The sequence below is a fragment of the Mauremys mutica genome, chromosome 7 (genome assembly GCF_020497125.1).
Source record: "Mauremys mutica isolate MM-2020 ecotype Southern chromosome 7, ASM2049712v1, whole genome shotgun sequence".
NCBI lineage: Eukaryota > Metazoa > Chordata > Testudines > Geoemydidae > Mauremys > Mauremys mutica.
This window is the reverse complement of record NC_059078.1, coordinates 81,904,557-81,925,053: the sequence shown is the minus strand read 5'-3', so window position 1 is coordinate 81,925,053 and position 20,497 is coordinate 81,904,557. Positions and strand designations below refer to the sequence as shown.

Sequence of the window (20,497 nt, the reverse complement as noted above, 5' to 3'; positions counted from 1 at the left end):
CCCTTTCCTAATGGTTCCTAACACTGTTAGCTTTTTTTGACTGCCACTGAACATTGAACAGACGTTTTCAGAGGACTATCCACAATAACTCCAAGATCTTTCTTGAGTGGTAACAGCTAATTTAGATCCCATCATTTTGTATGTATAGTTGGAATTGTTTCCCAATGTGCATTACTTTGCATTTATCAACATTTTGTTGCCCAGTCACCCAGTTTTGTGAGAAATCATGAGTCTGTCCTTGAAACTATCAGGAAATTGGCTTAAAATTCATGGATTTTGAGGAAAAAACATTTGGGGTTCTTTTTATTTGCTTTCTGAATTTTTTTTTTGAGCCTCCACCATTCTCTTTTCATACTTTTCTCAGCCAGGAGAAAATTGTTGGCTATAAAATTACTTTAAGAATCCCAGCTTTTTTTTTTTTTAAATCATATGATTCCAGGAGTCAGGCCTTTAAGAAAAACACCAAAAACTGTGAGTTTCAGTAAAATCACAAGAGTTGGTAATGCTGGTAATTGCACCCACAATGTGTGTGTGTGAACCCATTTTACATGTGCCAAACCCACATATGTCTGTGTGTAGGAAACAGCTGGACACCCACTTGCTCAATTTAAATGCACAAATGGTGCTTTGCAAATACAAACAAGAGGACTGCCGCTTTTGGAGATTGGGTCTGAAAATCTGGCTGCAAGAAGCCTTGATAATCATATTTTGCCAATGAATACATGACCTTTATTTGCTTCATAGAGTTACCACAATCCTTTTCAGCTATTTGTTTAGAGAAGTTTCCCTCCGTATACCTTGAAATCTGTGGAAAGACCTACACAGTAATAGAGTTCTGGAGATTTATTCTTATCAAGGTTTTGTTCTTTCAGGGCAATAAACTTCCTCTAGAATATACTACTAAAGATAACTATCAGTACATCTAAAAAACACCAGATGTTCCCAGAAATCATTTGTTTTTAAAATAATTCAGTTAAGTATTATTAAAGGAAGTGAATAACATTTGTTAGTGCCCATCTCGGTGTTTTTGTTTAACTTTCCTGATGTTGAACTGAAATACACAGGAGCACTAACGGTGCAAACCATGATAAACAATTTCCTTTCCTCAAAAGGTTTTTTTAAAAACTCCCTATAAATAGGGCCAAATTAAGGCAACTAGTGCCCTAGGCATAATGCAACATGTAGTTCCCCACGTGAAGTAGCAGTAATGAGGGAGGGCCATGGGGCTCCTTTCTCTCCCACAAAAGTGACAGCATAGGCCTCTTCCCTTCATGAGTGGCAGGAATCCCCTTTCTTGCTTCCACAGAGAGGCTGGCGTGGCAGCTGGGGTTACCCCCAGTACTTTCAGCAGCAGCTGGAATGTATCTGCTTGAGTAGGTGGGATAGGCTTGCTGTGTAGTCTCTTCTCACCAAACGTGAGGGGGTGGGTCCCAGAGCCCAAACCCTAATGTCTACACTACTATTTTTAGCCCCTCAGCTGGAGCCCCATAAGCCCGAGGCAGCAGACCTGGGCTCTGAGACTCAGTGGTTTTTTTTTTTATTGCTGTGTAGACATACCCATAGACTCTTCTGAGTGGTACTGGCATGGCTCCTCAGAGCAGAGGACCTTGGAGTCAGAACCATATTGAAATGCCTGGGACAACTGAACCCTCTCAAAGCTATTGATTTACTGTGCCTGCAGATTCAGGCAGAGATTGTTGCTTTGGTTTCTTGTTTAACAGAATGTTCACCTAAAAGAATGTTGGGAATCATTAGGAAAGGGATAGATAATAAGACAGAAAATATCATATTGCCTCTATCTAAATCCATGGTATGCCCACATCTTGAATACTGCATGCAGTTCTGGTTGCCCCATCTCAAAGATATACTAGCATTGGAAAAGATACAGAAAAGGGCAACAAAAATGATTAGTATCAAAGGGGTAGCCGTGTTAGTCTGGATCTGTAAAAGCAGCAAAGAGTCCTGTGACACCTTATAGACTAACAGACGTATTGGAGCATGAGCTTTCGTGGGTGAATACCCACTTCATCGGATGCAAGATGAAGTGGGTATTCACTCACAAAAGCTCATGCTCCAATACGTCTGCTAGTCTATAAGGTGCCACAGGACTCTTTGGTGCTTTTAAAAATGATTAGGGGTATGGAACAGCTTCCATATGAGGAGAGATTAATAAAATTGGGACTTTTCAGCTTGGAAAAGAGTTGACTAAGAAGAGATATGACAGATGTCTATAAAATTGTGAATGATGTGAGAAAAAGTGTTATTTACCCCTTCACATAACACAAAAACAAGGGGTCACCCAATGAAATTAATAGGCAACAGGTTTAAAACAAATGAAAGGAAGTATTTCTTCACACAATGCACAGTCAACCTGTGGAACTGTTTGCCAGAGGATGTTGTGAAGCCAAGACTATAACAGGGTTCAAAAAAGAACTAGATAAATTCATGGAGGACAGGTCCATCAATGGCTATTAGCCAGGATGGGCAGGAATGGTGTCCCTAGCCTCTGTTCGCCAGAAGCTGGGAATGTGGGATGGATCGCTTGATGATTACCTGTTCTGTTCATACCCTCTGGGGCACCAGGTACTGGCCAGTGTTGGAAGACAGGATACTGGGCTATATGGACCTTTGGTCTGACCCAGTATGGCCGTTCTTATGTTCCATTAGTGCTAGAAAATTTTTTTTTCTTTTAATGAAAGCTGAGATCCACTTGTAATTATAACACTCCAGGAGTTAGTGCTGTAAGCATAGGTTATGGTGCCTATACCTTAATCTGTAAAGAATGGAAAATCTGATTATTAGTTTTGTCAATCTTCATATTTTTTTCTTTAAAGAGGAAACATTTTAAGGTTGTTACCTGTTTGATTATTTTTTTTAAAATCTGAGGTCCATTTAACATATAATAATACTTTTTTATTTATAAAAAAACAAGTTAATATTTGTTAAATGTTGCAGAAAATTATTATGACTTCTAATCAAGTCATAAAACCAACTGGACTTTGGCAGGATTTACATGCAAATTAGGCTTTGTGTTTTTAGTGAAAGATAGGTTGTTTTTAAACTACTGGACCTCAAGATAGTGCATTATGCAAGCCTCTTGAAGTAGCCTGCATTTGCAAGGAATCATTTGAAAATTTACATTCTGTTCTCATAAATTAGGACAATATTGAAAAGAACATTAAATGGCTCAGATTATAAGAAAAATATGTATAAAACCAAAGACCAAGGGAGAGTGAGAAGAGAAGGATTTGGACAGTAGGCACCAAATATCAATTTAGAAAAAAATATCACAATAAACATCAAATTATGGGGCTGCCTGGATATCTGTGCACATCCAGAGAAGTGTGGAATGGGAGGTTATTTTTTTTTATTATTTAGTTAGTGCTGACAAAGTTCTTGGTGCTGTCCGATGGGCCAGATCCTCAGCTAGGGTAAATCAGATAGCCCCATTAACTTCAGTGCTAATATGCTGATTGATGTGAGCTGATGGTCTCCCAGTATTTTTACAGGTATTAATATGCAGCCCAGTCCTGGCTCCCTCAAAACGCACAGAGGCCTCTCTACAGACCTTCTCTTACAGGAGCCATAGAGGGCCATTCTGAGGTTGGGGTATGATATTAAATTAAATGTTGCTGAAACCAAGTTATTTTCAGGGTTAGCTTGTATCTTATAAAATGGAGCTATTTACGGCCTGCAGTTTTACTGAGGTACATGAAAGCTTAATGATTTTGGAATGTGAAGTCCTTTCTCTGATGAGCGATGGGATATTTAATGACTGCAACTTTAAAATCGGCTAACGTCTTGTTTCTTCCATGCATAAAGAAGATGAAACCAAATATTAAAATGATAATGCACTTTTAAAATCTGTTTTGTTTTGTTTTGTTTTTTAAATCCTAGGGTTGAAAAGAGAGCACCCAGATGATTTGAGATGCTCTGTATGGTGATCTGCTCTTCTGGAAATAGTAACTGAAGTCAAACTGGAAGAAATCGCAAATTGTTGAGTAGATTTTATGTGGCTGTGCTGAATCTGTGATTCCTGATGGATCAACAACACATGGTAAATCATATGCAGCAATTAAGTGAGGAGAAGATGTTTTGTCTAATGAAGAGTTGGGGGCAGTGCCACTGTGATTACTGATCACACTTCTGGCACCTGCTATTCTGATACTTGTTTGAACATTTCTATTACATTTTGTTCTTTACAAACCACAGCATCTGAACCTATTATACTTTACTGATTCCATTAATCAATATTTTACTTTCTCTTATGTATCTTTATTCTTCGCAGTTATGTGCATGGTTTCCAACAATGCCTTTTCTGACTGTACAAAGTAACTGTCCAGTCCTCAAGTGGGCTCATTGATTTTTGTCCTGAGTTCACCAATACATAAATAGCTCCCATCTGTGTGTAGTAGACAGGAACATGTTTGTGTGGTAGCACAGGCCAGGAGAGCTCTGTCAGTAGCATCTGTTCATTCTGACAGTCCTACTTCTAATGACTTAAAAAAAGTTACTCTTCTATACATTCTCCACCATTGGTACCATTGCCTATTCTTGGGTGATGAGTGAAAGGGCAACCTCTAGTGCAGTGAAAGACAATCTGCAGCCCGGAGGCCGCACGCGGCCAGTCAGAGTAATCCGCTGGTGGGCTGCCAGACAGTTTGTTTACATTTGCACGGCCGTCCCCAGCAATGAAAGAATGCACATAGATCCTACAGAACATGCTCTCCATTCCCATCAGAGTTGAGCAAAACTTCTCAAACAAACTATTTCCTGCTGGAAAATGGGATTTTTCTCAAACCCATTTTTTCCCCTGGGAAAATGTGGGGTTTTTAAATGAAAATGTTCTGTTTCAATGGGAAAGTTTCATTTTGTTTTTCAGAAATTGAAACATTCTTTTAAATTTCAAAAATGTATCCTCTGTTCCCTCCCCTACCCCTTTTTTTTTTCATTTCCCCCCTCTGTAACTTTTCAAAACTTTTCCAACTCTGGAAAAGTGAAACTCTAACTTTGCTGCTCTACAATTTTCATAACTTAATGAAATTTATGAATGTTCTTCCAGACCTGGAGTTGTCCAGCTGCCAGTCCAAACTCCTGCATAAATTAGACACACTTCCTGCATTGACTTTGTATAGAATGAAGACAAGATCCTGCAACCTAACAGGAGCAAAATCAAGGGAACTATGTGTGTTTAAGGACTACTCAGGTGAGTAAGTGTTATAGTCTCTTGGATGCTATCTCTCATGCTATAAAATATTTTACAACAATGACTATATAACCATAAAATATTTTTTCTGATTACATCCTTTCTGTGCTTTGAGAATATCTCATACGCTTCAAATGATGTCTCACAATGTGACTAAAACAACACAGCTGCAAAGTATAAGCCCTGCCATATGATAGGTCTGAATTAAGTGCAAATCATGTGGCTTTTGCTGATGACTTCCTGCATTTTGTATCCATAACCTTATTTGAAGATGAGAAAAAATGGTTACTCACCTTTTCTGTAGCTGTTGTTCTTCGAGATGTGTTGCTCATATCTATTCCAGTGAGGTGTGGTGGCCCGACCCTCTCCACCCTTCAGTTCCTTCTTGCCGGCTACTCCAACAGAGTGGAAGGTGGGGGGGATGGAACAGATATGAGCAACACATCTCGAAGAACAACAGTTACAGAAAAGGGAGTAGTGGAGCACTTGATAACAAGAGACCACTGTTCCAACAACCATCACAGGCAGTAAGGAGGAACTAAAGTGGGGTTGGGCCGGCAGGGTCATATATACAGCACCATATCGGTGCCACTCCAGGGGACTCCACAGCTGGCCTGACGGGTAGCTGCTAGGGAAAAAGTTTCCAACATCTATGCATACGGCACACGCGCACACCTAACTGGAATTGATCTGAGCAAGCACTCGAAGAAGAACACCTGTGATGGAACTGTTGTAGAACATTCCATCAGCAGGAAAACTAACTTCTCCACTGAGCAGTCAGGATTCCCCACACTTATATAGCTGCTACATAGAGAGGAGGGAGAGAAGAGCAGATAAATTCTATTTAACCTGTAGAGCACAAGAGGACTTATTCCTAATTGTAACTATAAAATAGTATTTAATATTCATGTAACATGTATTCAGTGAGATTTACCCAGATTACTTGCTGCACACACACATAAGAAAATATCTCAAATAGTTGAATATGTTCTTTAATCTGCAAGTGTCCATAGTGCAGCCTGCTTTACTAATAAATCTTTACCAGCCAACCAAATTTTCTTCCCTTTCTCTGTTCCCAACAGTATCCTCCTTTTTGCTGAAACATTTTACTTTGGATGCATTAATTAATTGAGAACCTTTTGGAGTTGGGGATATTTTTTGGTAATGAGGAAAATATTAGACATCATGGTTAGGAATCAAGTAGTTGAAAGATAGGCCTTTGAAAGGAGAAAATGAAATAAACAGTCATATAGATCCTTTTTGTGCTCTGCTGCTGGCATGTGTGGGAAAGGGATATGGGGTTGTGTGTGTAGGGGCAGGAGAGAATGCAAGTACCAATTCCATGCCTCTGCAGAGTGCCAAGCACAACTGCACTCCCTGCAGCTGGAGGGAATAGTTGTCAGGTAGGGTAGCCTCCCTCAGGTGCTGGGAATGGGAAGTAGGATTGGTCAAGAGGGATGGGAGAGTGGAAGGATTTAATGGTAAGACACTCCAGTCAAACACCAATGAATCAGTAAGTACTGATTTATTTAAAACAAAATGGGTGAAATATTCAGACTTCCTCCATCCAAGTAATGTTGCATGCATTGCCCACTGAGATGCAAAACTTCAAGGATCTCCCTGTACATCACTAGTCTCCTGTGAACTTTGGCTCACTTGCTCAGCCTTGCATTACCAGAGTGACCTAAAGCAAAAGCGATTCAATGTGCCTACAAAATTCTAAGCCATGTTAGTTTTAGCACATCTAAAAAAATGTTTATTAAAACATACTTGAATACTCTAAAACTTCATAATAACAGGGGCAATTGAGGCATTTAAATATAAATTATATAACAAACTATTGAATCACTTCTTCTGTTCAAATTTGAATTGTTTTTTCTGTCCTCCATGAGAAATAGAAGTCAAGACAAGTTTGAAACTTCTAGGTCAGATATAGTTCTCAGTTACACCAGTGAAAGCCTGGAGTAGCAACTCTGACTTAAAGACTGGAAGGTTGCATACCCAGTGGGGACAGGCTGTGGAGAACCTATGCAGGAGAGAACTTTACCCACAGCATGGTATAGAGCTGTACTCTCTAGTGCAGTGTTTCTCAAACTATTGTACTGGTGACCCCTTTCACATAGCAAGCCTCTGAGTGTCACCCCCCCTTATAAATTAAAAACACCTGTTTATATATTTAACACCATTATAAATGCTGGAGGCAAAGCAGGGTTTGGGGTGGAGGCTGAGAGCTCACGACCCCCTGAGTGATCCCGACCCCCAGTTTGAGAGCCACTAGAGCAGGGGTTCTCAATCTGCAGTGGTGCAGATAAGACTTTTGGGGTAGCAGCAGCAGAAAGGTAGAGGTCTGTGATAATACCTGTTTAGGGTGTGTGTGCACCACAGCTGCAAAAACTACTGCACGCCGTGACCTGCACTGTTGACCAAAGTGGGAAGGCAGGAGTCCATCCCATCTATCCTGACAGAGAAGAGCCTTGGTGCAAAGTCTGCTTGCTCGGGCTTTCTGCAGGGAGAAACGATTTCACTCATGATGTGGGGCCTGATCCTGCAAACCCTTACTCACATGAGTAGTCCATTGGCTTCACTATTGATGCTCACAGGAGTGAAGGTTTGCAGGATCAGGCCCATAAACAGCTTTTTTTTTTTAAGGGCATCTCAGTTCAATGTTAGCACAGGGAGTACAAGTTGTTTTTTATTCTTTATAGAATTTTCCCTCATCTGTTACAGATTTTATATATAGTTTTGAAGACAAAAATTTAATTGCATTTACCTCAGGAGAAAAATTTAAAATGTATGGGGAGCAGTTTTGTGCATTTTCCTTAATACCCAATGGCTTAAAGATTGTGGAGCTCACATGCATAATCTGAGGGTTACATGTCCTAGTACATTGCACAGACAGTTACAAAAAAGTCTTTGTGTAACATCACTTCTTTATTTGTAGAATTCACATTGGAAATCTCTTTTCAGAAGTGCTTTGAAGTAGAATCTAGCTCCCAGAGGTGGATAATCTTAATGTTAATTTACTGCACCACAATGCGCATTATTACAGGACATGTGAGTGATTCATCCAGTGAATGAAGAAAAATTATTCCAAATGATTATTGATGAGTTAATCAAGATAGCCACGTCAACTTTCTTTGTCCATTAGTGTGAACAGTATTTCACAATCATAATAATAAGAGCCAAATGTTAATGGCTGAGGTAATCAGACCCTAATGAAGAACAGTGAAAAATACTCTCTTTAAATAGTTTACAATGTTCATAATCACTGAAGTGGTCAGTTGGTCCCACGATTCTTCATATTTCATAATGTGTGTTTACAAATCAGCTTCTTGTTTTAATTTATTTTTTCTTTTCAACACGAGACCAGAAAAAACAAGGAGCAGAAAGACCATAAAGCTGGATAACAGCATCATGAATAAAAATGATTTTGTAATGTTAGTTTGTGCTAAGAAAAAGGATTTTATAAAGGGGACTAGATTACTAACAGGCCTTTGCTACCTTTAATTTCTGTGGTTTCTATGATTCTACTATTAAAAATCATTCTAGTTTTAAGACTTTTCAGCCCATGCTTAATCTTACCCATATGAATAGTGCCATTGACTACTTACCTGTGTAAGTCTTTGCAGGATCCAGGTCTTAATTACTATTTTCAACCATAATATTGCCCTGATTCTGCGGACATGCACTTGAGTAACCCTGTGCATATGAGAAGTCCAACTGAGTTCAGTGGGACTGCTCATATGAGTAAAGTTATTCATATGTATATGTGTTTGCAGTATCAGGGTTTATGTCTTCACTTATGTGCTGTATGTGTTTGAATTTTTTTTCTACAGCATGTCATACATTAGTTCTTACAAATCAAGTAAAGCCTCTCCTTCAATATTATGTTTGAAAACACAATAAAAATAACCCAATAAAATAAAGACTATTTCTAATGCCATTTTAGTCTTTATATGAGATCTACATTATTAGTAAGGTACATATCCTGGCCAAAAATCTTTCCATTTGCAGGTACTACAAGACTAAATTTCACAGTTTGTGGTTTGGAAGACAGTAGAGTGATAGCTGGAAAAGCTGAGTTACTGAAAATTGTGGTGAGAAGGGAAAAACAAAACATATCTCTAGAGCATTCACCACCCAACTATCTGCATTAACCCTGATATCTTCCTATACTTAAAATCAATCAGTGGTGTATTAGTTGCTGCAGAATGGCAAATCCTGAGTTTATAATGGTGCCCGCCGAATTAGGCTTGAAGAATAATCTCCCAAGGGAGGTGGTGGAAGCTCCTTCACTTGGGATTTTTAAAACTCGACTGGATGTTACACAAGGAAATGTATACTAGAGAACAATTCTTCACTGGTAGAGAGATTGATCATGGCCTCTAGCCCATCGTTTTTACCTCTAAATTCTATGATTTTATGAACTGCACATTAGGGAGAAGGAAGGGAGTTCAAGGCAGACCCAACATTGTCCTAAAGGCTTTTGCCTAAATGAAAGGTGTGTTCAAGTTCTGGCACAAACCAACCAAAAATCTGTACAACTAATTGGGGTTGCCCAAGTATCTGCTGAGTTGGTGTAAGACAAGGAAAAGAATCTGCTCTGCACTGCATGCCTTGCTGTGGCCTCTGCCACAGAAATACAAGCTAAAGATAATTCTCTGCTGTTATAAACTGATGAAGCTCTTTACTTCAATGATATTATATGAATTTATAGAAGCAGAGAATTTGGCTGAGCACCAAATTAATGAGTTTGTGTAAGAGCAAATATTGAACTTGTTAGGAAATTAATGCAGTTGTCTCAAATATAGCTTAAAGAGCAGAAAAATGTATTGGCCAAAGGGTTAAATTTTGTCCAGGAACAGCTGGTAGGGTGTCCTGGTGGCAGAAAATTGGCCAGGTGGGGGAATTTATGACTGCAGAAGTTGGCCTCGCTTGCCCTCTGCTACCTGTGCAGGGGAGCCAGTGTAGCCAACAGCATATAGCCCTGCATGGGGAGGGGAAATGGCCAGGGCAGCTGTGGGACGAATTGTTTCAGCACATCTGACATCCTCCACCAAGGATCTCAAAGAAGGCTGCAATGGGTTGCAGGGTGACTTGGCCAATATCTGCACTGCAGCTCTGCCAGATGGGATGATGGCCCTTATAGTTGCAGGGAGGAGCAACCATCACTGCAGGATGAGTAAAGCCTCCCTAGATCTAGATGATCCATTTTGAGATCTGTGAGGGTGGAAGGTCTCTCTCCCAAGCTCCTCCCCCTGGAGAGGAATGTTCCATAGGAAACCCTACATAGTCAGTCTTAGAGAGTTTTCCTGTGATCTGGCCCTGAGTGCAGAATTTAGCTCTAGGAATAGAAACAAAACGATATAAAATCTGCTTTTTTTCCCCTTTTTTTTCCCTTTCAGACTCTGTGAGCTGCAAATAGGAAATGTGGACTTTTTCGGTTAAAGTATTTAGTTTATTTTTTAAAACTCAACTCCCAGGGAATATTTTTGGAAATCTAGGGGATAACTGTATCTGCTGATGCATGAAGATGCTGATAATTATAGTAGCTATTCACTGTAACTCTCTCCTGCCCACTACAATAAGTTCAGATAGTAGGGACACTTAAAATGTCATATGAGAAGCGAGAAGGAAGTTCTGACAGCTTTATTATGGTTATTGCTGCTTGAGAAACCACTATCCCATTAATAAGCACACACTATTATTTAGCACATCTGGCTGTTTCTTCTAGAGAGGGAGAACATCTTGGATTGTTTGAAATTAACTCTGGAATGTAGATCAGAAACATGTTGAGAAATATAAGGTAGATGCAGAATTCAACTTAAAAAATACCCAAATCAGAAACACTCACATCTATGTTTATATCAAATGTGTGTAACTGGTGGCAGTTGGATGCTATTCTTAGTCTTATGGTTTTACTATCTGGCAGTTTTACTATCTGTATTCTAGTAGCACCTACTATGTGCTAGGCACTGCTCACTCACACAAAAAGGGCTACATTTTGTCCTTACACGTGCATATTCCATTTACTACAAGTCAGTGAAGATTAAACTGTAAGCGTTTGTTGGCAAAATGTGGGTCATTTAAGGCAATGAAATCCACATGTGTGCATGCAACACCAGAATCTGTCCCATTTATACCAAAAGGAGCAGCTTGTCCTTGTCCAATGGGAGTATTTGACCCATTAAAGCCAATGGGAATCTTTGTCTGGAAAGCTAGAAAATGGAAGTAGGCCTGAACTGAAACCTTGGTTTGAACAGCTCTGAAGGGAAAGGAAGCTGGCATCTGAATTTCAGAGCTGGTCCCTATTTTCTCTCTTACTAACTGGTCTAACCAAAACCCAGGATATGATTGCTCCTGAACTGTGGGGTGTCTGAAAGTCAGATCTTGACCCAAATCTGTGGCTTTGGCCCTTCTCTACTAGAAAGTGAATGTTATTGTTTCTGTATGCAAGACTACATTTAAGTGGAGTTCCAAGATATTGCCTAACAATAGTACACACAACAAGAAACCAGGAATTCACTGAATTATAATCCTGGCCCTGCTACTGACTGGCTGTATGATCTATGGACAACATATAATCTCTTTGTTTCAGTTTTATACATGTTTTAAATGTAGTGTTCACTCATCTACATCCCAGGGGTATTGTAACACTTAATTGATATTTGTACATGTGCTTTGACATCAAGCATAAAATAAGTGCTAAGTAGCATTAGTTTTTTCTCCTTCTGACTTTGGGGGACATTGACAATCTATATGGATGTAATGATGGTTTAAAATCATTGTAATATGTGTTCCCGATTAACAATGCTCCCAAGACTTCTGCTAACAGATTTACTTCATCCAGGCATTAAGACCTCATAGGGACCTCTCTATTTTCCCCGCTCATGTGCTTTATAAACTGTTCAGCCAGTTTGGGCAACACAAGAGAAAAGCATAGAGCGGGAATGCTAATTCCACAGCTACAGAGAAGTGTCAGGACTGTCTTAAATAGATTTTCATTATAGCACTCCAGCTGCAACAACAAGAAAACTTTCATTAAGAAAACTCCTAGAAATATACCCTGGTTCTTTCTGGAGTTACTCCAGACTCTCATTAACATCTGCCAAATAAGGTCCTATGTCAGTTAATGGACTTGATGGGGAGGCCCAGCAAAGGATTGCTCATCATGTCCCAGGTGGGAGTTCTGATTTAATACCAAGGCACAACTTTTGAGATTAGATAGTTGAATACAATTATGCTTATTCATTGAAGAGGCAAAGGAATCTTGAAAGAAGGCTTGTTATGTTTTTGGCCCATTCTACACTTACAAGGTTGGCCAGCATAGCTATACCAGCAAATCCTTCCTAGTGTAGATGAAGGCTTGGTACTAAAGCCAAAGGTAATCCAAAGGCATTTAACCCGGCATCTCCTCAGCTGCTGAAGATGAGATTCAAAATCAAATCCAATGCAGTCACAATACAATGTGTGTGTGACGTACTGTACCCCATGTTTACCACTTTTATATGGTTGTTATATTTTGTACAAAATATGCCTTGTGAGTTATCATTTGAAAACTCATCATCTGCTGAATATTATTATCCTGTTGAAATGTGTTTAACATTGAAATGATGATATTTTGCTGTATGTTTGTTACTGACATATGGTATAGTTCTGGGGAACACCCACAGACTAACTTCTCAGAGACAACATGAAACTGACCACAGGTGTTGGAAAACTATTAACTGCTGAAACAACCATTTGCCCTCAGGGGAGATTATAAACAAAATTTACATGTCATCTACGAGACAGTTCAAACTTCACATACACAGAAGGTGTAAGCAAGAAACTTACAATTCACCTAAAAGACATTTCAGATCTCATGTACACAGTGGACTGTTTTGTCTATGCCCCAGCTGGGGCTAATCCTCAAAGAGGGGGAAAAGGTATAAGAATGGAGAACTCAGAACTCACAAATTACCTGTCCTCTCCCATCTCTACTCATGGCAGCAAGATTGCTTGATAGACGAAGGTGCATCATTGAACTGTGGGGGAGTGGCCATGGCCTGGAGGTTTTCCAGCCAGTTACAGACTGCTGAAAGCTTTTGGGTGAGAATTTTTTTTTTGCTTTTAAACCTATTAGCCCTGGGAAAGCTGAGGAAATAACTTGCATGTTTATTTTTATTTCTTTTGTAACCAACTTTGATTTTTATATGCCTTATCACTTATCACTTAAAATCTATCTTTCTCTAGTTAATAAACTTCTTTACTGTTTTATCTAAACCGGTGTGTGTGTTTGAAGTGTTTGTGGATTCTCTACTTGAGTCAACAGGGCTAATGCATATTCATTACCCATAGTTGGAATGAGAGATTAAACATGAGCTTGTGCCATCCACTGGGCTACTGAACAGTACAAGATGCACATTTCTATGGGGCAAGGTTGGGGCTGAGGGATATGCAGATGTAACCCTGTATCTATTCATGGATGGCTGGGGATAGCATTCATGAATTCAGCTGGGAGTGACTTTGCATGCTGGTGGCTGTGAGTAAGCAGAGCCTGGAGGGGTTTGCCGTTCACTAGCAAAGCAGTGTAAAAGGCATCCCAGGCTACAGAACTAAAGGGAGACAACAGTTCAGGTCGCACTCTGGGGAATGTCACAATGTGCTGACCTCAGCAGTTCCCAAGAATGAAACTGATGAATTTTATAATGATTTGCAGAAAGTAATACAAGTAGGGTTGCCAATTTTGGCTGGATGTATTCCTGGATATTTCATCACATCATATAACCTTTAATTTCTGGAGACTCCAGGACAATCCTGGAGGGTTGGCAACCCTAAAAAAGAAGTTTCATGACACGATGTATTTTTTATTATAGGAGATCTTAATGCAAAAGTAGGATCAGACTGGAATTCCTGGGCTGGAGCAGTAGGTAGATTCAGACTCCATGAAGAAAACCAAAGAGGACAGAGGCTACTAAATTTTTGACTAAGCAACAACTTTATAATAACAAACACTCTGCAGAAAGCTGCAGAAGTGAAACATCACCTGATGGGCAAACAAAGAACACGATAGACTTTGTACTTGTGAATTGCAGATGGAAATCAAATGGGTTGTTGTGCAAATAGTTTGTGGCCATATTGGATCAGATCATTAAAATTAATGCTAGCATCAATGAGGTTGAGGCTGAGAGCAACTGAAAAAATGCCAGGAATTAGGATGTATGACGTGGACAAATCAAAAGAGCTACATATCAAGAGAGAATACAATGAAGCTGTGCAGAAAGAAGAAATAAATGTTGAAGAGACATGGAATAGCATAAAAATGGGATTATGAGAACTACTGAATAAGTATTGGCCCCAAATGAAGAAACTAAGGTGGATAACAGATGAAACGCTGCAATTGAGTGACAAGCTTTAGGAAACTGAAGGAAAATAAAAGGCAATTGTAAGAGCCACGTACAACAGATTGACCAGAAAGATAGAAACAACTGGAAAAATGACCAAGGTAAAGAAGCAGAAGAATACACGAAGTGCAATGCAAGGGTTGTATTACATGTCCCACACAGTTCTGTTATCTTGCAAGTTGAAGATGTCAGCGCTGAAAGACAAGTGTGAGCAAATAATCAAGGATGAATTAGCAAAGAATAAGCAATGGAAAGAATATTTTGAAGACCTGTACAACATGCAAAACAGAGTAGATGAAATGATTCAGGAGAAGCTTCCTAGTGCAACAGATGCTAAAATTCTTAGAAGTAGTAAAGATCTCAAGAGCCAATTTGGAAAAGAAAAGGTGCCAGGAAGTGACAACATAACTGCTGCAAGCAGGTGACAAACACCCAGGAAAGGCGATGCACAAGCTATATAACAAGATTTACAAACAAGAGCAAGTGCTGAGTGAATGGGCAAAAGCAATAACACTACCAATCTATACAAAAGTTTATAAGAGTGAATGCAAGAACCACAGGGGAATCAGCTTATTGGTCATGCTGGGAAAAGCATTCATGAAGATGTTGCAGAGGAGAGTAAAGCGAGATGTGGAAGCAGTGCTTGCAGAGGAACAAGCTTGATTTGATTTAGACCGGGATGAAGTAAAATAGATCAGTTATTTTGTTTTAAAACAGCTATCTGAGAAGTACATAGAACACAACCGAACCTGTTTTTCAACTACTTTATAGACTTCAGATAGGCTTTTGATAGCATTTGGCAGAAAGGATTATTACAAGTCTTGAGAATGTACGGCATCCCCGAGAGATTGATCAAACTGATAGACAACATCTACAGCAAGTCGATGAGTGCAGTGAAAGTAGAAAGGAAGCTAATAGAATGGTTCTGAATGAACCTAGGAGAGAGACAAGAATGCATGTTATTTAGAAGCACAGTGAATATCCTTAAATTCACAGATGATATTGATCTCATAGTTATTCTCCTTGGTCAATACTATCTGATAAGGTAGACTGAGAGAGCAGAAAATTTTGAATTGAAGATCAGCATGGAGAAAGCAAAAATTATTACAACTGGAAGATGAGGACGATGTAAGGATAAAACTCAAGGACAATAAACTAGAACAAGTGGAAGAATTTGTGTTCCTCAGAGGGCTAGTACTGAAGAATGGAAATTGTGAAGGTGACATAAAAAGAGGACTCCTGGCTAACTGCTATTGCATTCAGAAAACTCTAAGATCTGGAAGGCTAAAGACATTCTAATAAAAATGAAAATCAGCATATGAGAAAATTGTTAGGCCAATACTGCTGTACAGGTTGGAATGTTGGAATATGAGGAAAGCTGATACTGACTCCAGAACTTACTGGCTGAAGGGAATTCTGAGTTTCAAGACTGGGGAAAAAAATAACAAACGAAGGGATAAGAAACTGGCTAGGGCAAGAAATAATGCTGTTACAAAAGATCCAAGAAATGTGACTGCAGTGATTTGGACATATGTTGAAAATGGACCCAGAAAGAATACCAGAGTGCAGGGAACTAGAAATAGAGGAAGATCAAAGATGTGTTGGATAGACACAATGAAAAATGACACAGATCAAAAAGGTTTAAAGATGAATAAAACCATGAAGTTGGTACAAGACAAAGTGATGGAAAAACTTCATCATTGCTGCTGAGCTAACTATGGGAATAGAAGAAGTAGACACTGCTTATTTTGGCAAAAAAGTGCTTTTGTCAGTATAGTTTATGTTGGTTCTGCAAAGCTACACCAGCAAAATGCCAGTATAACTGGGTCTATACTAGGGCTTTTGGTGGTGTAGAAATGTTGCAAAACATTTATTCCCTTATCAGAAAATTACTTTATCAGCAAAGTTTCAAGTGTAGACCTGACCTTTTGTTCTTAGTTCATGAGCTACGTGAAAAAGGAATAATGCAGAGATCTGTATGAGCATTTTATCACCAGTATCACATCTCTGGTTTTGGATGATGACTGAACATCAAACTTGGAGTTTCTGAGATTTCCCTCATATCAGCTCCCAAACTACAGCCGTGTGTGTGTGCACCCGCATTTGTTTCAATTGCAGTATTCTTTGTATTCAAAGGGTTTTCCTGATTAGTCTTTTTTCATTCAACATTGAAAAATAGTTTCCTTCCTTACCACCAATGCATTATGTTATGTAAAATGCTTGTAAGTAACTTGAATGCACTATCCACCTAGGTGAGCTATTGGTTTCTCTTTTACCTGTTTTCCTTTGCATTATCTGACCTTTACAAAAAATATCATTAAAATACATATTGTGCCATACATAAATAATTTTAAATGATCTGTTTACTATAGATATACGACATTTACATGCAGCATGGAGTTACTTATGCATGTGAAAAAAAGAGATTAAGAGAGCTCTTTCACATCAGCTGAACTGTATCACATTTCTGTAAGGTTCCCAGCAGTTGATCAGTGACCATGTAAGACATTAATAACATGTGACATTCCTTTTACAAGTTGCATTTAGATTTTTGACACACGTATCACGAACAGTATGACTTTACTTTCAGTACAAAAAAGTCACCTTCCAGAACCATTTATTTATGAAAAAATACAAAGGTGCAAGGTGATACTAAATTCTATTAGTTGGCTAGCATCAACCGATCTTCCTTCCCCACCTGGTCCCAATCTGTGTTCTTTTTAATACTGGTGCTTATAATTAAGCAAACACTTTGTATTATGCTTCATATAATATGTAATTTGTGTAACTATGTACAATGTCTGGCTCTCATATTCTTCATAATCAGTCTGTCCATAATGAAGAAAATAAGGTGGGAGAGTAATAATATTATGCATTCTTTGAAAACCAGTCTAGAGTTGCTAGTGGCATCTAGTAGCATAATCCCGTCACACCTCTGGTTGAAGGTTACCATCATGAACTGTACTGATAGACATTAGAGCACACCATGCCATGTTTAAATAATTTAAAGATGATGACACAAACTAGCACGGGAGTTCAAAAGCTGACACCGTTCATAACCTATTGTTATATATTTATGCTTAGATCTTTCTGCAATATGTTTTGTGAGCAGGTGAGACTATGCTATGTGAGTAGGATGATGATAATATTAGAGGGGAAACTATGGCTGCAAATGAAAAAGTGGATGAAAGCCCTGTGACCACTACTTGGTATGGGACCTATTTCCAAATACTGTGCTAGGGAGCTGAAAATTCCTGTTCTGTTGGCAAGAAAGATTCCAACTTCAAGGATCCAGGCTTCCCTACCACTGACAAAAAATCAAAAAAGGCATCTTAAATTGGCTATGCAACATATCTACTGCTATCCACCCAGCTATCCACTATTATCAGTAACTGGTTAAAAGATAAGAAACAAGGGATAGGAAGAAATGGTCAGTTTTCAGAATGGAGAGAGGTAAATAGTGGTGTCCCCCAGGGATCTGTACTAGGACAAGTACTGTTCAAAATATTCAGAAATGATCTGGAAACAGTGAGGTGGCAAAATTTGCAGATGATACAAAACTACTCAAGATAATTAAGTCCAAAACAGATTGCCAAGAGTTACAAAGGGATCTCACAAAACTGGGTCACTGGGCAATAAAATGGTAGGTGAAATTAATTGTTGATAAATGCAAAGTAATGCACATTGGAAAACATAATCCCAACTATACATATACAATGATGGGGTCTAAATTAGCTGTTACCACTCAAGAAAGAGATCTTGGTGTCAGTGTAGATAGTTCTCTGAAAACATCCACTCACTGTGCAGCAGCAGTCAAAAAAGCTAACAGAATGTTGGGAATCATCAGGAAAGGGATAGATAATAAAATAGAAAATATCACATTGCCTATATATAAATCCATGGTATTCCCGCACCTTGAATGCTGCACGAAGATCTGGTCACCCCTTCTCAAAAAAGCTATATATTGGAATCGGAAAGGGTACAGAAAAGGGCAACAAAAAAAGATTAGGGGTATGAAACAGATTCAATATGAGGAGAGATTAATAAGACTGGGACTTTTCAACTTGGAAAAGAGACGACTAAGGCAGGGATATGATAGACGTCTATAAAATTTTGACTGGTTTGGAGACAGTAAATATGGAAGTGTTAGTTATTCCTCATAAAACATGAACTAGGGGTCACCAAATTAAAGTAATAGGCAGCAGGTTTAAAACGAACAAAAGGAAGTATTTCTTCACACATCACACAGTCAACCTATGGAACTCTTTGCCAGAGGATATTGTGAATGCCAAGACTATAACAGCAGCAAAGAATCCTGTGGCACCTTATAGACTATAGTGGATTTTTTACCTTTAGTCCATTAGGTATGATGTCCATCCGTTTAGTCTATAAGGTGCCACAGGATTCTTTGCTGCTTCTACAGAACCAGACTAACACGGCTACCCCTCTGATACAAGACTATAACAGGGTTCAAAAAAGAACTAGATAAATTCATGGAGGATAGGTCCATCAATGGTTATTAGCTAGGTTGGGCAGGGGTACAAAACCATGCTCTGACATATCTCTAACCTCTGTTTTCCAGAAGCTGGGAATGGGTGACAGGATGGATCACTTGATGATTCCCTGTTCTCTTCATTCCCTCTGATGCACCTAGCATTGGCCTCTGTCAAAAGACAGGTTACAGGGTTAGATGGACCCTTGTTCTGACCCAGTATGGCCATTATGTTTTTATGTTCTTAAAGCAACAAATCAAGCCAGGATGCTGTTTGCTGGGTCATAGACTCAAGTATGAATATAATATGAGTGTGTGTATGTGCACTGCATCCCCACGGCCTTCACTGCCTTGTTGTCTCCAGTCCTGGGAATGGGCAGGGATTTATATTAATAAGAATTGTATTAATGAATACATGAGCATCATATCTTTAGAGGAAATAAAATTCTTCATGAATTTGTCACTTATCTGGCAGACACTTCCTTGCATGAAGGTAGACTCTGAGTTGGTGAAGCAGCTCTGTGCAAATAAGAACTGTGCAGCATCAGGTGTATCTACACAGTCTGGCTTCTGTATAAAGGCTATATTTTAAAAAATGCCAAATGACCGTAATGCTGTTTCCAAACATGTATAGCCCCCAGTCCAGCACCTAGACCCAGGCATAACTTTAAGCACCATGAAGAGTCCTAGACAAGAGGCTTTCTGACCTCCCTCCCACCCCCCCACGTTATTAAAAACGCCACAGCCCAGCTGGGCCACAACGTTTTTTTCTGCATATAAAAGCCAGGGCCAACATTAGGGGATAGCAAGCAGAGCAGTTGCGCTGGGGTCCCACACCACAGGAGTCCCCGCAAAACTAAATTGCTTCAGCTTCAGCCCCATGTGGCTGGGCTCGGGGCCCTGGGCTTTGGTCCTGTGTGTTGGAGCTTTGGCTTTCTGCCCTGGGCTCTAGCAAATCTAATGCCAGTCATGCTTTGTGGACCCCCTGAAACCTACTCACAGCCACCCAGTTGAGACTTCAGTGAAACTATTAATGCGCTGTAAGCAGGGGCGGCTCTACAAATTTGGCCGCCCCAAGCAGTCATGCCCGGGAGGCGCCCCCGAGCCCCGGGAGCAGCGGACCTCCCGCGGGCATGACTGCGGAGGGTCCGCTGGTCGCGCGGCTCGGCTGGACCTCCTGCAGCTGCGGGCGGTTCGCTGGTCCGGCGGCTCCGGTTGAGCTGCCGCAGGCATGCCTGCGGGAGGTCCAGCCGAGCCGCAGGACCAGCGAACCGTCCACAGTCATGCCTGCGGGAGGTCCACTGGAGCCGCCGGCCGAGCGTCCCCTCCGCAGTCATGCCCGCGGGAGGTCCGCTGCTCCCGGGGCTCCGGTGGACCTCCCGCAGGCATGACTGCGGCAGGTCCGCCGGCCCA

General features: G+C 40.0%; 1 long non-coding RNA gene across 5 annotated transcripts in view; it reads left to right on the top strand.

Moving 5' to 3' along the window:
- Nucleotides 1-20,497, top strand: part of LOC123374402 — a 97,175-nt gene that overhangs the window by 59,638 nt on the left and 17,040 nt on the right. For 2 of the 5 annotated variants that reach the window (XR_006581097.1, XR_006581093.1), the window contains exons 3-4: nucleotides 3,898-4,057; nucleotides 5,063-5,206. This is a non-coding gene — a long non-coding RNA (uncharacterized LOC123374402). Of the gene's footprint in view, nucleotides 1-3,897; nucleotides 4,058-5,062; nucleotides 5,207-8,147; nucleotides 8,761-13,198; nucleotides 13,298-14,064; nucleotides 16,687-20,497 lie in introns of those variants that run through there. The other 3 variants (XR_006581095.1, XR_006581096.1, XR_006581094.1) reach the window with 3 other exon arrangements.